Here is a 16,421-nt window from a genome sequence, read left to right as displayed (position 1 = left end):
TTTGGTCTCTTCTCCCTTTCGGCTTCTCCAGGAAGGGGAACCGCGCTGAGCCTTCCGCTCAGGTCCTCAACTCTCCCCGGCCCTCGGCGGCCTCCGAGGCCTCCACGGCGGCCCCAACTGTCCACGCAGCTGCGTGCGGCCCCCTCCTTCCGAGCAGCAGCCCGCCGACACCCCGTGTCAAACCCGCGTTTCCCCCTTTCCTCCGCGGGGCGCAACCGCATCCCCTCCTCCCGGGAGGTCTCTAAGGTTAAGTGGGATCCCACGAACCCCGTTTTGCTCCTTCCTCCTAATCGCAGGCACTGGGGGAGCCCGTGGCGCTCCGTGGGGATGCGGTGCTTCCTGTGGGCCGGGCTGTGCTGGACCCGCGCTGTCTTTATTTAATCTGGGTGCAGGCGGAAGGGGCGGCGGGAGGAGAGGGGCAGCGCGTCGGGTCCCGGACCCCGGGCCAAGCCACAGCTCGCGGAGCCCACTGGCCGGGAGCGAGCGGATTCCTTTGTGGGCCGCCCCGGCCCCCATTTCAGGGCTAACAGTGACACCTGCAGTTTAACCCACTACATGTCATGCAGCGGGAGAGCCGGCCCGGGAGGGAGCCTCCGACCACCCCACCGCCACGTGGCCCTCCTGGGGCCAGGGTGGGAGGCTGTCCAGGGTTCCCCACGTAGAGGGTGAGGCGGCTCAGCTCTGACTCCCCCTGTGAAGGAGCCGGAGAGGCCAGAGCCCCACCTGCCGCTGGGGTTTCCAGCTCTGAGCCTCCAGAATCAGGACCTGAGCCGGCGGCTCTCCCCACCCCAAAGCCAGCGCTCCGCAAGCAGACCCGGGCCCGCTCAGGCCGGCACCTGCCGGGCGGCGAGATAGGACAGAGAGCTCATGTGTTAGGAACGTCCTCTGTGCAGCACTTTCTCACCTGCTCCCTGGCCCCCTCACCCCACCTCGTCCCACACCCTCACATTTCAGATAAGACTGAGGACCACAGAGGGGAAGCAACTCGGTCAAGGCCACCCAGAGAGGTGGTACCGAAGTCTGGTCTCCAGCCTCTGACTGCAGAGCAGTGCTCGGGAATGCCAGGGGCCCTTAGCTTCCGGCAAGGCCACGTGCCCTCCCTGGCCTGGCCCCCGTGGGAAAATGCACGTGCAGCTTTTTCACAGACCATCACGTCCACTCTCCATGCTCGCACACGCGCGTGCCCACACACACTGTGAGGGTGGCCAGTCAACATGGATTTACTTTTGCATCTCTTCATCCCGTGCCAGGTCCGGAGAGGCTGGTTTCAACAGCCCCAGCCCCACTTCCTCCCACACACTCGCTCCTGAAAGCCTGAGCCAGGACGCCGGAGCTGGGCATGGAAATGAACCACGCAAAGATTTCTTTATAACTTTTCTCAATATTCTGCTGATTGCTAGCTCAGTAGCAGATGTGGCGTGCTTAATGATGCATAGACAAGAAGCAGCCCCAATCCCTAAATGAACTTCTTATCTCTAAATATATACAGGGAAAGCTATAGGAACTCAATTTAGCCCCTCTGCTCTCCCAGCTATTCCAATGGAGAAGTGGAAGGCGAGTGAGCGCCAAGGAGACCTGGCAGAGGCAGAGGAGGGCAGGGAGGAGAAGGTGGGGGAGGCTGCGGGGTGGCCACCCACAGCACCCACCACTCCCATGTGACCAGGCAGCCCAGCTCTCCTTCCCACAGGAGAACTGAGAGCTTCCTGCCAAGGAGCCTTCAGTGGCAGCTGTGACAATAGCGACAAAACCTGCACCAGCCACCCCTCCTTCCTTTCAGGTTTCCCATTCAAGTGCAGAGAGCATCCCCTCAGACTGGCTTTCCTTCCTAATCTCATCCCCTGCACAACACATCTGTGACAAGACTCATGAAAGTTCTAACACTGAATTCTTGATACAGGAGGTTAAAAGGGCATTGGCCCTGGCCTTCTTCACTGTGTCCAGACAGTGGCGGCGGCAGGGAGGGCCCAGGGGACAGTGGGGACAGGTGTGCATTCCAAGCGCCTGTGTGGGCCAGAGGCAGGCCCCTGGGCTACAGGAACACAGAAGGGGCCCTGCAAGAATGCCAGAAAGGGGGCAGAAGAAACAGCCTGTGCAAAGGCTCTGGGGCACGAGAGGCCTGGCCAGTCTAGGAGCTGGCAGTTAGGCTGGACAGTGCAGGGCGGGGGCTGTGGAGGCCAGGGAGCAGACAGGGCAGGGCGGGGGCTGTGGGAGCCAGGGAGCAGACAGGGCAGGGCCTCCAATGCCAGGAAAGAGGCTTGCTCTTTATCCTGCACGGGCCTGTTCCCTCAGGAGGCTGCTGACAAAGACTCCTGTTGCTGTGCTGAGTGGGTGGGCAGGAGGGTGGGTTCTGGTTCAAGACTCAAGTCCGAGAGATCCCCAGAGGGCAGTCCAGGGCACGGCCACGTCACTTCCAATAGCTGTTTAGTCCAGATGGCCTGCTACTCTTGAAGGAAACTCAAAGAAGCACAAAGAGACACAGTGGGAGAGAGAGTGAAATTGTCACCCCCCTCCCCAGCCAAAGGAGAGCTTATGCATATGCAATGCGAGCCCACTCCGAAAGCTTTGCCTTTTCCATTAGATGCGCGGAGGAGCCGTGGCTGGGGTGGGGGAATCTGTATTTCACCTTACGTTGCACACAGCTGGGTTCAGACTGGCACTAGTGCTAATATGCAAAAAATGCAGTATCTGTATTCATCAGGACTCTCTGAGAAGCCAGGAGGGGCTGAGCTCCTTCTCGAATGCCACACAAAGACAGATGGGTGGGGCATGCGGTGGGGGGGGGGGGCGGTCAGACTTGCGGGCCACAGTCAGGTGGGAAAGCAGCAGCCGCTGGGATGGGAGGAGAGACCAAGTTTTTGTCAAAGCACAGTTTTCAGGGGGAATGACATCCTCCAAGAGGAGACTTAGAGCCCAAAGGAGCTGAGAGGCAGAAGCTCCTCCAAGGATCCCTGTCAATTGGCCTCATTTTATTGACGGGAAAACTGAGGCCCAGAGAGGAAAACTAGTTTGCTGAGACATGCAGAGCCAGTTGTAATTTGTTTGGTTCATATACGAATACGGTTGTGTTTCATTCTAATTCTTGTTCATATAGTGAAGAAAGACTCAGGGGACCCTCAGAAGGTTAGTCATCCCCAGGCCACTCCGACTCCGCTAAGCAGCGTGTGTGGAAACAAAGCAGCCTAAGGTGGGGTCCTTACCTTCAGGATGTGTCCATACTGTTTGGGAATAAAATGACCAGCTGCTATTGAGAACACAGCCAGCAACACAAAACAAACTGTAGTAACAACTAAAGGATGGGACACTGTGTGCTCTCAAACAAAGTCATGAACACACTCTCCATGCAGGGCTGGGCAGGATCCCCGTGGGGTCGGTGTCCCCCAGAGCGTGGGGGAGGGGCTCTCAGCTGCCTCACAGCTATACTCCCACCTGCACCTTCCTCTCATTTCACTCTGAGCCCCACTCTGGCTCCCCACCCCACAAGTCCCCTTCCTTAGGGTTTTCCGAGAGAAACGGTGTGCCAAACACCTCACCAGTCTGTAAAGATGGATGCAGAGAAAAAACACAGCTCCAACGGTTCAAAGTGTGTGTCTCTTAAAAAGTCAACTGAGGCCCCAAAGCAGCCCTCCTCCCCCCCGCCGGCACAATTAGCAAATTGATTAGCAGAGCAGTTATCTGGCCAGATGCATGCAGCCTACAAGCTACACACCTCTTATCTGAGGCAGCTTCCTAACCTGTGAAATGCAGTTCACAAGGCCACGTCACAGGCTTTTGGCGAGGAGTCCAGACCATCAGGTACGTGTACCTGGTCAATAGGCTGCTGGAGGTAAAGGCATCCAGGATCACCTGGTGTGAGCTGTGAAAACAGACACATAAGCTGGGATGTTAACCACCAAAGGTGTGTGATGGGACATAGCCACGAACGGCCTCGACACGTGCCCAAAGACGGGGCACAGCCTGGGTGCCTGCGCTGTGTGACATTTCTTCCCAGAGCTGGAAAGCCTTCTGCACTCACAATTCAGAGATTCAGGGTGGAGTCCCCGAGGGACAGAGTATGTGCAAGCCAGACACCCAGATAAATGGGTTCTCACTCTCCGCACAGATCGCCTGCCCTCCTTCCCGCGTCTTCTCTGCACCTTTTCCGCGCCAACTCCATTGGTGATGATCGCAGCAATGACTCTTAAGTCAGCCCGCACTCCTGTGAAGGACAAACTGTGAAGGCTGAATGCGAGTCTGGCACTGCTCTCTCTTGAATGCTCTTAGCCTCCATTGAAAGAAATGAGAATTAGGGAGGTGATACCATATTCATGTTTTATAAAAATGAATCACAGGCCAAGATGGGTTTTTTTGAAATCACGTAAGTTACAGCTTCATTTCCTTTCCCAGCACCGGCCCAGCCCCGCGCTACGTGTGCTGTGGCCATACTCACAAACTTGTTGAGCCCTTGTCATTTGATTCCACAAAACCCACCGCAGCCAGGGACATGGTGAACTGGGAAACTTTGGGTCACCAGCAGCTAGCCCTCAAACAAGGAAAGGGTTTGGACAGTGACCACTGAGACCTGGAAGGACCCATTAGCAGGGCTCCCTGTCATGGTTTATTCAGTAATGACAATAAGAATTGTCACATCCCAGTGCCTTCCCAGTAAGGGGGGAGGGAACATGGGAAGAAACAACCCCTGGTTTGGGGGGCCTTTGGCCTCACAGTCCTGTCGTCAGGGTCCCCCTGCTCAGGAATGGTCAGAGGGTCTGAATTCTGACTTCACTGCTTCCCAGCTGGTGCCCCTGAACAAGTCACCGAATTTCTCTGAATTCTTAGGTTCCGGGCAACAACACTGCTCTCACAGGGCTGTTCTGAGAACTGAATGAGACACAGCAAGTGCCAACAGTGCCCAGGACAGAATCAGGTGCCCCTCTTGTCCGCGCCGTTGCTCCGAGCATCCCCATCACAGCAACTGGGACCTTGGACAAGTATGGAACTGCTCTGTGCCTCAGTTTTGTCACCTACAAAATGGGAATTATAATATCTGCTTCAAGGACTGTTGATTCAATGTGATAATCCCTGTAAGGCATTTAGCACAGTGTGGGAGCCCAAGTGTTAACAAACGTTAGCTGGTATTCCCCTAGTACCTTGGGGGTTCCTCAGCACAGAAACTGTTCCATCCTTCATTCTCTGAACTTTCACTGACAAGCATCTACCACACATCATGGGCTGTGGCCTCAGACTTGTATCAAGACATGGCCCTGCTTTCCAGGAGCTCGGTTTCCAGTTGGGGACACAATGCAATATGCATTGCAGGTGCGAAGAAGTTTAGCCAAAGTGCTTTGGTAGTAGAGGGTCTAACCCAGCCTGAGGGATCAAAGGGCTGCTCCAGATGACGACAGCTAAGCGACCACCCGCAGGGGGAGTGAAAGCCAGCCGAGCACAAAAGGGATGCATAGTGAGGAGATGGGGCAAGCGTTCCTGAGCCTAAGGAAGAGCATGCAATGGCCAGTGGGGGAGGGGTATGCTGTCTCCCTCCTCCAACACCCAGAACTCCTGCCAGGCACTTGGGGTTCAGGAAGGGCAGAGCAAGTAAACCTCCAGCCCGCTGCAGATGGTTAGCGTCCGCCTTACTTATCTTTGGCGCACATCCTCCCTCCCCAAGCAGGTGCCACCCTAGGTCTCCAGGGAAGAGACTCCCGTGTAGAAGCCAGAAGCAGAGCATAAGCAACAAAAGAGCGGAGCAAGTGGGAGGCTGTGCCCAGGCATCAGTGGGTATCCCAGGCCAGGCTGTACGGAGAGCAGCTCACACCCTGCGTCCCCAGATTCCCAGAACGGGCTGGGGCCCCAAGGGGTGCTGCCAAGTGGCTTGGGGTTTGGAACCAAGGTTCTGGCAAGGTTGCTCAGGGGGTGAGGAGATAGAACCACGAGGACTGTGGGTGGCCCCAGGCCCACACTCCCCTGGCCTCTTTTTAGCAAAGGTTCCCAGAGATTTGTCCTCATGTGTCCTCTTCCTGCCCGGCCCCTGCTCCAGCCTCCCTCCCAACACCCCTCTTCTGTCTGAGATGTTTATTGTTCACTGCGTACCCTCCCCTTCAGCCTGCAGGGAAGGCTGTAATTAGAACCAGCAGACAGAGCAGCAGCGTCAGGAGGACGGGTGGGTGCTTCCCCAAATGCCTGTTAGGTTTTCTCCAGTATCTTCCACTTGGGTTCCAAGTTGCTAAATGCTTTGGGACTGGGGTGCCCTTTATGGAGCCAAACGACAGCACCCCCACCACCGTGAGTGTGAGTGCTTCCATGACGCCTCCATGCCTGGGGGCAGTGAGAGGAGCCCCGCCTTGCGGGCTCTGACCCTTGGGCGGTGGACGGTGGAGAGTGAGCAGCAAAGCAGGGCTGCAGGTTGGCTGTGGGCTGGTGGGAGGTGGGGTGAGGGCAGGTAGTGGGGCGGCTGCTTTAATCAATGAGCACAGAAGAGCTGTTTCTAGCCCTAATTAAATAAAGACTCATAAATATTCATCTTCGCCAAGCTGAGCCCCACCATGACGGCTGTCAAGGACTAGGAGCGTCTGGGGGAGGACTCTGCAGAGAAGCAGCCCCTGGCTTAATAGGTCATGTCACGGCCCCCACGTAAGTGTCGGAATGGAAAGGGCACACTGCTCACAGCCTCTGCTGGTTCCAGTGACACGTCGTTCCCTCTACTTGCTTTGCAAGCCAAGTGAACTTGTGTTGCAGGGACCCTGGGCCCACAGCAGCCAGGAGGAAAGTGCTACTAGCACAGGCCTGGGGATCATAGCCCCCCAGGGGCCGAGACACGGAGGCAAGCAGAGAGCCCAGCGGTCCAGCACACCAAGCAAGGCCCGTCCTGCATCAGAACCACGGGTCTGCAGACATCTCCCTTCGCGGGGCTGCTGGGAGGACCACGAGGTGGGGTCCTTAGTGCAAGGCTGGCTCTCACTACATGCTATTCCGTACTGCAGGGCAGAATGGTTTGTCCCCAAATGGACCGATCAGAGAACATGGGGAGGGGGGACCCCAAGGGCACTAAGCTGTAACCCAGAAGTCTGGGTGAGAGGGGAGCGACATGAACTAGTAACAGGGTCTGGAATGAAGGGGGGGGGGCGGAGCAAGGACCTGATAATGAGGGTCCAAAATGTCCCGGTGCAGGCTGGTCACTGGCGAAGGGCTGTTTCTTCTGGCCACCAGCTACCCTAAGCAGAATGCAAGCTGGTAGCAAGCGGCTGGGAGTCAGGGTCAGGTACAGCTCCAGAGGGATGGACCCTGGCCATCTGTTTACTTGGTTTGTGCTCTGTTCTCCCCCACTGAGGTTATAACCCCACGAAGAGCTTGGAACATGTCATGTTCATGGTGAAATGTTTTGACCTTCGGGACCCTTCATGAGAGCTGTCACAACTCTCTGGTTAACCTACCATACTGCTTCCTGCCCCCTCCACGCACGAGCCTGCTGTCACTTTGAGCCCCTATGCCTTCCCCTCAGTGCCTGGGCATGAGCCCTCCTCTCCGCCTGGAATGTTGTCTCCTGCCCTCCCCCCCCCAAAAGCCCTTGCTGTTTCATGAACCACCACTAACTCACCGTCCAAATGGTACCTATTTTGCCCATTTTCCCGGCAGCTTCTGGGCCTCTAGCAGCGCTGATACTGTGACACCTCTGGGCACTCACAGCTCTCTCAACCCCAGCTCCAGAAACCATCACCTTCCTGTTCCTCTAAATTCACTAAGCTCTTCCTTGCTTTGGAAAACTGCTGCCGGTCCCTCTGTGCCTGGCTGATGCCACACCCTCCAGGTCACAGCCTGCCTAGTATAAAGGTGAGTCTCTGTCCTTTCTGAGCTCTGGGTTCTGTTCCTTGAGGCTTGTAGTGACGGGTGTCATTTGTTTGCCATCTCATTCCCTGGTGAACTACAGCTTTCACAAGGACAGGGGCTATGGCCAGTTTTGTTCACAAACAAGCAGGGTGTCTACACAGCTGCTGAATGAACCAGTGAAAAGGGCCTGGGCTCTGGAACCAGCCAGGTTCGACCCATTACTGGCCCTACCACTTCTTCACTCCCATGTAGAGTTGTTACTGCATCTCAGTGTGACGTCAGTGAGCGCCCCAAGTGCCTGGCACACTGTGGGCGTGCAGTGGATGTGGGCTCATTTTTCCTGCTTGCCGATTCTGTTAGCTCCACCTGGCACACAGTAGGATCAGTGACCATTTGCTAAATGAGTGAACACTCACAGAAGTATCCATTAGAATTACATCAGTACACCACAAAAATGGGCAGGGCGATCAGGCTGAAGGAAGGCTTTCTGAACTTGTTTTTTCTTTAACCATCTGATGGGGTATTCAGTTCAACACAAAGCCAATCACCACAGTATACTGCCATAATTCAATCCTCTCCTCAAGAATTTCGGCAGGGGCGGGCTTCCCCATCACACAGCCTGCTCTCCCCTCTGCTGTCCCTGCTGGGTACTGACACCACCACGTTTCCCCACGGCCCTAAAGCCACACTCTGAAGGCTGGTGCATCGGGACGCACAGAATACTCCTGCGTTCACCATACCATCATCAACAGCCGTGACCACTTGTAGGGAAAATGCCTACAATACAAAATTGCTTACTAGCATGATCTCAACTATGTAAAAAAAAAGAAAAAGGAAGACAAAGAAAATACATAAAAGATTTTGAAAACTAACTTGGAGAAGTCGATTATGGATGACTTTTATTTTCTTCATATTTTTTGTGTGTTTTTCAAGTATTACAATGATTATGTACTTCTATTATAATCAGAAAAAAATCAGTATTAACAAATTCTAGAGAGCATCAATTTCCCTAAAATCAATTCACCTAATAATGAATTTTCTAAATGTCATATTCACCCATAATACTTACCAGTCATGGCATTTTACATACAATGTAATGGACAAGGCCTCCCCACAAAAAAATTCGTTTTCAGATTATCGATTTCTATTTTTACCTTTTTCTAAAATATTAAGTATCATTTTTATGTAACTCCTCTAAGGGGACTTCTGCCTTAATTTTGTTCTTAACAAGATTTATCAAATAAATTCCTTCAGCTAGGATATGGTGAAGCACCACCTGGGCCACCTCACAGGTATCGTTGCTATTTCTATTTGCTCTACTCTTGAGCAGTTTAAATTTCTTCAGCACTTGTTAGCACTCCTCAGATATTACACACACAGGCGGCAACCTCAGAAGTGCAAAGCTCAGGATTTGAGGCCAACGGGAGTACAATTCAACTGAAAAGACCAAAGCTTGGCAACATTCAACTTATAAATCAGAATTACCTAACAGTCTTTTTTTCCCTCTCCCACTATTACCTGGAAACCTTCAGTGGGGTAGATTTAGGCTACTCACACCAACTAGATATAAAATTCTAAGAACTGGTGATAATATTTGGCTGAAATTATTTACCAACAAAATCCACCAGGTTGATCTGACGCAAATTTGAAACTTGAATGGAATCTCAAACATGCAATCTCCTTCCAATGTTGGATTGCCTAAACCCCCCCTTGGACCACAGCTCGAATCGCCAGACCACTGTGGCTCACGCACATAAAACTGTTAGTCAAAACTTTAAGGCCAATGAGTGCTCCGTGGTGAACGGTGAAGTGCTACAGCCAAGATCTGCCTACAGCTCTGATTTGAAAACTGCATTCTTTCCACTACCACACAGTGTTGGCTAAATGTTTTAATTCAGTGGCCACGATAAAATGGCAGTCAGGATGGCTGGCTTAAGGGGCAACTTTGCTGAAGGCTGTTTCTAGCATGTGCCATCCCTGACACAGACAATCCAGTATCCTGTGGAAGTCCGTTTTTATACCAGGGACTAGGCACCTCTGCCACAAGGCCACCTCCTCCAGAAGTGGCAGCTCGAGCCTTTCACTGAAAAGCCCAGACCTCATCGTCCCCTCCTATTCTCCACGGGGCCCCAACCTCCCAAAAGGCTGCTGTCTGGTCATGCCTCAAACACCCGGGTGGGGTTCTCCCTCCCGTCTTCTCCCCACGGCAACCATCACGGCAGATTTCAAGTAAAACATCACTCAAGCCCCTTCCATGCTTCTTTCTAATCCTTCATGGAAGCTCCATTGCTTTGAATGGTATAGTCTTGAGTGGTGATCAAACCAACAATTACATATGAGAATTTCCAAATAATTCTTAATTAATGAAGTTTTCCTGTTTCTGTGGTTTAGCAACTAACTAGCCATTACTAATTAAAATGTAATTAAAGAAGTCAACTTCCACTGGAATGTAAATTCCATGAAGCCAACAACTAGAAAAGTGCTCGAGAGAGAACTTGAAAACATCTGTTGAATAAACAAGGGGCAAGGGGGGCATTAAGGTATTTTCCCTAGGTTTCTGGCCTGACCCGACTATACATTTATTTCCTTTATCCTGACTGCGTTACCCTTTAAAAACATTTCATTCTTAGTCACGTCAAAAATCTAAATCATTTCAAACCCTTCTGGAAATGAAGTAAAATGTTCAAGGTTTCCTACAGCCTGTTTGCCAAATCCAAGGCTCTTCATGAAAGTAATAACAAGGCCAAAAGGGGGCTGATGAAAAATTCCAGGAGTCCTCGCGGCTCACCTTGCTTCCACCCATCACAGTACCCAAGCCTGTTTTGTAGGGATTACAGCTTACAGGCCTGTGATTGGAACCGACCCTGGGAAGCCAACCTGGCCAATCTGGCCAATGAAACTTCTTGGGAGGCCAGGGCATTCAGATCAAACCCAGCCTCGGAGAGCAGGTTCACAAACATGCTAGGATTCAAGGACACCACGGAGGCTCATGATACCAGGCTCCTGAAAACATGCCATTTTGCTCCTTCCCAAATCAAAGCTAAGTCAAGAGAACAATGCAGAATAGCAGGAAAAAACCACTTTTGATTCACACAGACATGGAGAGAAATGACATGAAATTTGACAAGTTCTTTCAGCTGATTTGTCTACTGTAAATTCCTGGCGTACATTCATGCTTTCCTTGAGGCAAATACGAGTCCCCAGCTTAGCAACAGCTCATGCTCACCATGAACCTCACAGATGCCGAAAAGAACCTGCTAGAACCGTAAGGTACCAGTCAGTGCGTTATTCTGAGAACTACTGCACTTGGAGGATTTGTCCTGATTGTGATATATTCCAGGCAGGGGGCTTGATGGGATTCCCCTTCAGTTGTCCAGTTCCTGGAGATGTATAGTAAGGGTCAGGCTACCAGGACTATCAGCAATGAGTGGCATGCTAACGTCCTCTGGCCTGGTCTGGCCTTGTAGTCTTAATGCACTCTGGCCAAAAAACACACCGCGGCATATGATTTTACTTGGGATAAGAAAACCAACCAATGACAATTCAGAAATGTTTGAAGGTCTCATGTTAAAGGAAGTAGAGATTGGTCAGAACTTGCTTCTAAAAGGAACAGTAAGACCCCTGGGGATCAAGGAAACCACCTTGAGCCCAATCTAAAATTTGTGTGTGTGTGTGGGGGGGGGGAGAGACAGAGAGACAGAGAGAAAGAGAAAGTAATCAAGCATTTTGGCAGATGGCAAAAACCATAGTTGCAAAATTAACTTTTTCAAGAATTTTCATTGTCTAGAAACTATAGAGTCCACATTTGGTCATTTAAGAAGGCAAAGACGCAAAGGCCACAATGATATACTTTTTCTTGTAAGAGAAACCTAACCAATAAAACATTCTCATATTTGAGAAACAAAAGCAGAAAACGTGTAACCCAGGGCAGCTTAAAACTCATAGGCACAATCTGCCTTTAGTACTAGTGTCCAAACTTCTTGTGGGCTATCAAGACCTCACAAAACAGTAACAGCTGAGTGTACGCCAGTAGCCGAAGCTTACCAGCAGCGAGACGTGGAAAATACACACAACCATTCTAAGACAGTTACCCATAACCAAGAGCTCTTGCAGCCACTGGTTCTCCTTGAGGCTGTCAGACTGGACTCCCTCAAGGCTTCTGAGGAGGCTGCTGGCTAGAAGAAACTCAGGCTTTCTACAAAAATTGTCGTAATACTTTCGAAATAAAACAATTTTACTAAACCAACTTAGGATGAATTATGAGTGCTTTCAAGAATTTTCAAAACTGATTGTTTCACAGCTGGGAAGTGTGTCCTCTGTGCAAGTGTACTTGTCCTGAGCACTCCATGAACTTCAAGATAAAAATGGGCACGTGAAACAAGTCTAAATTAGAGGCACAGCAGTCTAGCGGGGCAGTACGGCTCCTCCTAATAGTCTTGGCACCGTGTCCAGGCACGGCCGGCTCTCTGCTGGGGGCGGCTTTCTTGGCTGCAAAGGCGGATCATGCCCTCTGTCACTCATGGGGAGCAGCTCTGCCCAACTGTCTCTTTTCGACAACTTTATCATCAATCTCTTTATTAACAGCTCCACTGCAGTCAGAAAACGCAAACAAGGACCAATTCTCATGCCAGATTTCTGGAAATCACATAGCACCAGGCACCACACAGTGTGAAAGTTTGTAAGGAGGGTGTTATGCCAAGAGAGAGACAGCATCCACAGGGAACAAGCACAAAGTTAATTATTATATTAAAATACACATACCTACTTTCTTACACCTAAAATCTGAAAATACCCCCAAATACCCACATATGCGTGTTATGTATGTGGCATAACAGTGACATAAGATCATTTTATTCCCCAGAAATAACTTTGTTATTTTCATTTACGCAAGTCTTCTTTGAGCAAAAATTGTATTATACTGAAAATAAATTTAATGTTAGGGCTATAAGACATTAGAAAACATACAAGACTGAGATAAATGTCTGCACTGAGCTGTAAGAAACCTATAAAATCCAAATTTTGAATTACTGAAAATACGTATTTTCATATTTAAATTTGCTGGATCCAAAAATAGCACCTCACAATTTATTTAAAGGAAATGTTTCTAAAAGGTTTGCAAAGTATTTTTAAGAGACTTATATATATACATATTTTTTAAAGTACTCACATGATTAATATGAAATTAAAAACATCCAAGTTAATTGAAAACTGAGAATACTTGCAAGTGTGGAGACACATCCTACTGAGACCAGGTAGGGGATGCTTTATCATTTAGCTGTTAATGACATTCTCCTCAGTCCAAGACTTAAACCTACCCTAGGGCAGGATTCACCCTCAGTGCTCCCTTTAATCTGTTGTGTATGTCAATCTATTGATGCAATTGTTTGAAATATATTCAAAACTATAGGTAAAACATTTTTTCACACAATGTTTTCAAAGTGATACTGTGTGGTTGAATTTACACTGCTGCCAATAACGCATTTTGCTGGGTATGGCTTATGTAAAGTGGTTTAGGGCTGCGGTGTCTGTGCTAGGGCGAAAAGGGACTCTGCTGCCACCAAAGTGGCAGTGGCAAGTTCAAGCCCAGGGTGATTCAGCTCTGGGGCTTCTAGACCCTATTCTTTATTCCACAATGTAAAACAAAAACCAACACACCCTTAGGCTTCCCTGGTCAATTCTGGACCAGTAAGCGGAGGTGTGGACGGTTGTGTGGAGGGTTTAGCATAAACACATTGTCACCCCTAAAAAAGAAACCACACACTCTCTCGGGTCCCCCCTTCCAAGATGACCAAGAAAAGCAGGAACAGTGGTCGTGCCAAAAAGGTCGTGCCGCGGCCATGTGCTGCCTACGCGGAGCACCAACTGCGCCCGATCGCGCCAAGGGCAGGGCCGTGACGTCCGCCAGGAGAGGCGCAGGGTTATTTCCCCGCGAGCGTCTCCGCCGCCTCTGTGCTTCCCAGGCTGTGAGCACAACTACATCACTGTGAGTCGTGCCATTCACGCAAGGTCGTCAGGAATTGTTCCCGCGACACCCCACCCCCATTTAGATCTGCGGGTGCCGCCCCACGACCTCCGCCAAAGCCCATGTAAGGAGCCAAGTCCTTAGGAACTGAAGAAATAGTCTGTAGGATAAAAATACAAAGCTTTGATTAAAGCACATAGACTGTTCTGCTCGTCATTTCAAGATACATCTTCCATTCTATTAGTGGAACTGAAAGATACCTAAAACAGAAGGAAAGTGGCTGCATTATTTTATTTATATTCATTATGAATATTTTCAAAGTTACATTTTAAATAGCAGAAGGTTAAATTCCATAAACTTTAAACAATACTGTGCTCTTTGTAAAAGATATGATTTTTAGCTATCTGAAAACGTGGAGCATTGGAAAAGGTAACTGGAGAAAAACACAGTAATTACAACGGCAACCTTTCACACCCATGTGAGCTTTCAGAAACGTGGACATGAGTCCTGCCTTAATTCTACCCTTTCAAGGAAAGGCCTGTGAATTGGGAGTGGATGAAAAATGGAAAAAGTACTTAAAATTCCATGCCTTTCAACAACATATGTATATGGTTTGATCAACTGCAATGATGTTCCCAGAACATTGAGACAAAAGCATGTCTCTGAGGAAAAAATGTTGAAATGACTTCGCAAGTATATGAAATCACTTCTAGAACGAAGTACATACAATCATTTCTGAAATACGTGGCTCAGAAATATTGATGCCATCTTTCTTGGTGCCAATAAAGATATATAAAATGTCATAAGAATTTTTAAACTGGTAAGTATAGAGAAAGGATGAATACATTAATTCCACAAATATGAGAAACAAGTATTACACAGAATTAAACTGACCACTTGTCTCTATATGACAGAAGGTCATGTTTATTACAGAACACACTTAACATTTCAGGTCTCACTTAAGACACCATCATCCATTTTGTGATGTTGGTGTGAAGAAAAGCTAACAGAAGAGGAATAAAGTAGAGAATTAAAAAACAAAAAACCTAATTCCAGCTAAAAGGCAACTAATTGTCTTGTATTATTCGTTAGAATTAAAATAGGCAAAAGTATATCCAGAGGACTGCTGAATGCCTTTTTGTTTAAATGCGTTTAAGTGCACTAGCAGTTAATATTCCCAGGGCGCTGTCCACAAGTTTGGGTATGCTAATTATTTATTTTTCTGGTATCAATTAGTACTTGGAGCTGCCGATCATTTATTGCCACCTTGAGTGCAGCCAGAATTAATACTACACAGAGCTCTAAAAAATTTTTCTGTGTGGAGGAAAAAGAGGTGTTAATTGGAAAAATACAAACTTTATTCCAGAATATACCCAGAACCCCAAACACACAACTTTCAATTACCATTTTACTAATTCATCGAGATGACTGAAATGCCAAAAGGCCACGTGGGTGATAAAAACTTAGAACGTGTGACATTCAGTCCCATGGTTAGGTGTCTATCAAGGTAGAGGAAGTACAGGAAGTTCAACTCTGTAGGTGTTAACAATGGAGTCGAGGGTGATTTTTACACTATTTTCTCTTTTACTGAATAGTCACAGAAGTTAGTAAAACATTATCCCACACTGTAGTCATGTAGCTTTGATACATAGTGAAGGCATTAGAATTTAGAATTTCAGGAATGAAGCAGAACACCTACATGTCCCGCAGAGCAATGGCTTTTACATGATGCGATTATCCCTCCACTCAAAGCACTTAGGAGAACCATACCCAAGAACTGGCCATCACAAACATACAGAACAGTTCACTCCTAACCCAGGAGTTAAATATGCAATGTTGAGCATTTGGGGGTTTAAGAAAAGCAAATATATGGTGATGGAAGGAGAACTGACTCTGGGTGGTGAACACACAATGGGATTTATAGATGATGTATTACAGAATTGTACACCTGAAAACTATGTAATTTTACTAACAATTGTCACCCCAATAAACTTCAATTAAAAAGAGAGAGAGAGAGAGAGAGAGAGAGAGAGAGAGAGAGAGAGAGAAAGGGAGAAAGGGAGAAAGGGAGAAAGGGAGAAAGGGAGAAAGGGAGAAAGGGAGAAAGGGAGAAAGGGAGAAAGGGAGAAAGAAAAGCAGCATCTGATCCGGGTTTAGTAAAATGAGAAACGCAGGATCCTGGCTGGTTGTGGTGTATAATCCTAAATTCACTGAAAAACAACAGTGCCACCTGCTGACGTTCAAGTACCAACTGCTCTGAAAACCAATCGCTTTGAAAAGGAAGCACATCAGCGGTGTATTGTCCACATGCATGAAATAAACATACAGAAAAGATGTATATAGTGTCTACATACACAGAATACATATTGTAGATGATGGGACAGCTGAAAGTGAATTAATAGTAACATATTCATGTTTTCCTCCCTAATGAGCAAGTGTATGAAAAACCAATACCTAATTATGTGAGCTATCAATTAATATTAGGCTGCTGCTAATGGCATAAATTAACCAGAAACAAATCTTTTCTAAAAGTAACCGCAGTATATTATTTTGCCAATCTTCACTTAGAGCCATACTATATAAACTTATAAGTAGAACCTATTAGATCACGGAAAAAAACGAAAGAATACAAAGTCAGTCAAAAGAAATCAGCCAACTG

The 16,421-nt window shown here is 48.6% G+C and overlaps 1 pseudogene; it reads left to right on the top strand.

Moving 5' to 3' along the window:
• The first annotated feature begins 13,509 nt into the window (after positions 1-13,509).
• Positions 13,510-14,023, top strand: LOC109457625 (small ribosomal subunit protein eS26 pseudogene; annotated as a pseudogene).
• The last annotated feature ends 2,398 nt before the right edge of the window (positions 14,024-16,421 follow it).

Source organism: Rhinolophus sinicus, chromosome 3 (genome assembly GCF_057876585.1).
Source record: "Rhinolophus sinicus isolate RSI-liver-muscle chromosome 3, RSI-T2T, whole genome shotgun sequence".
Lineage (NCBI taxonomy): Eukaryota > Metazoa > Chordata > Mammalia > Chiroptera > Rhinolophidae > Rhinolophus > Rhinolophus sinicus.
Note: the sequence above shows the minus strand (reverse complement) of the source record. Positions and strands in the feature narration are given on the sequence as shown.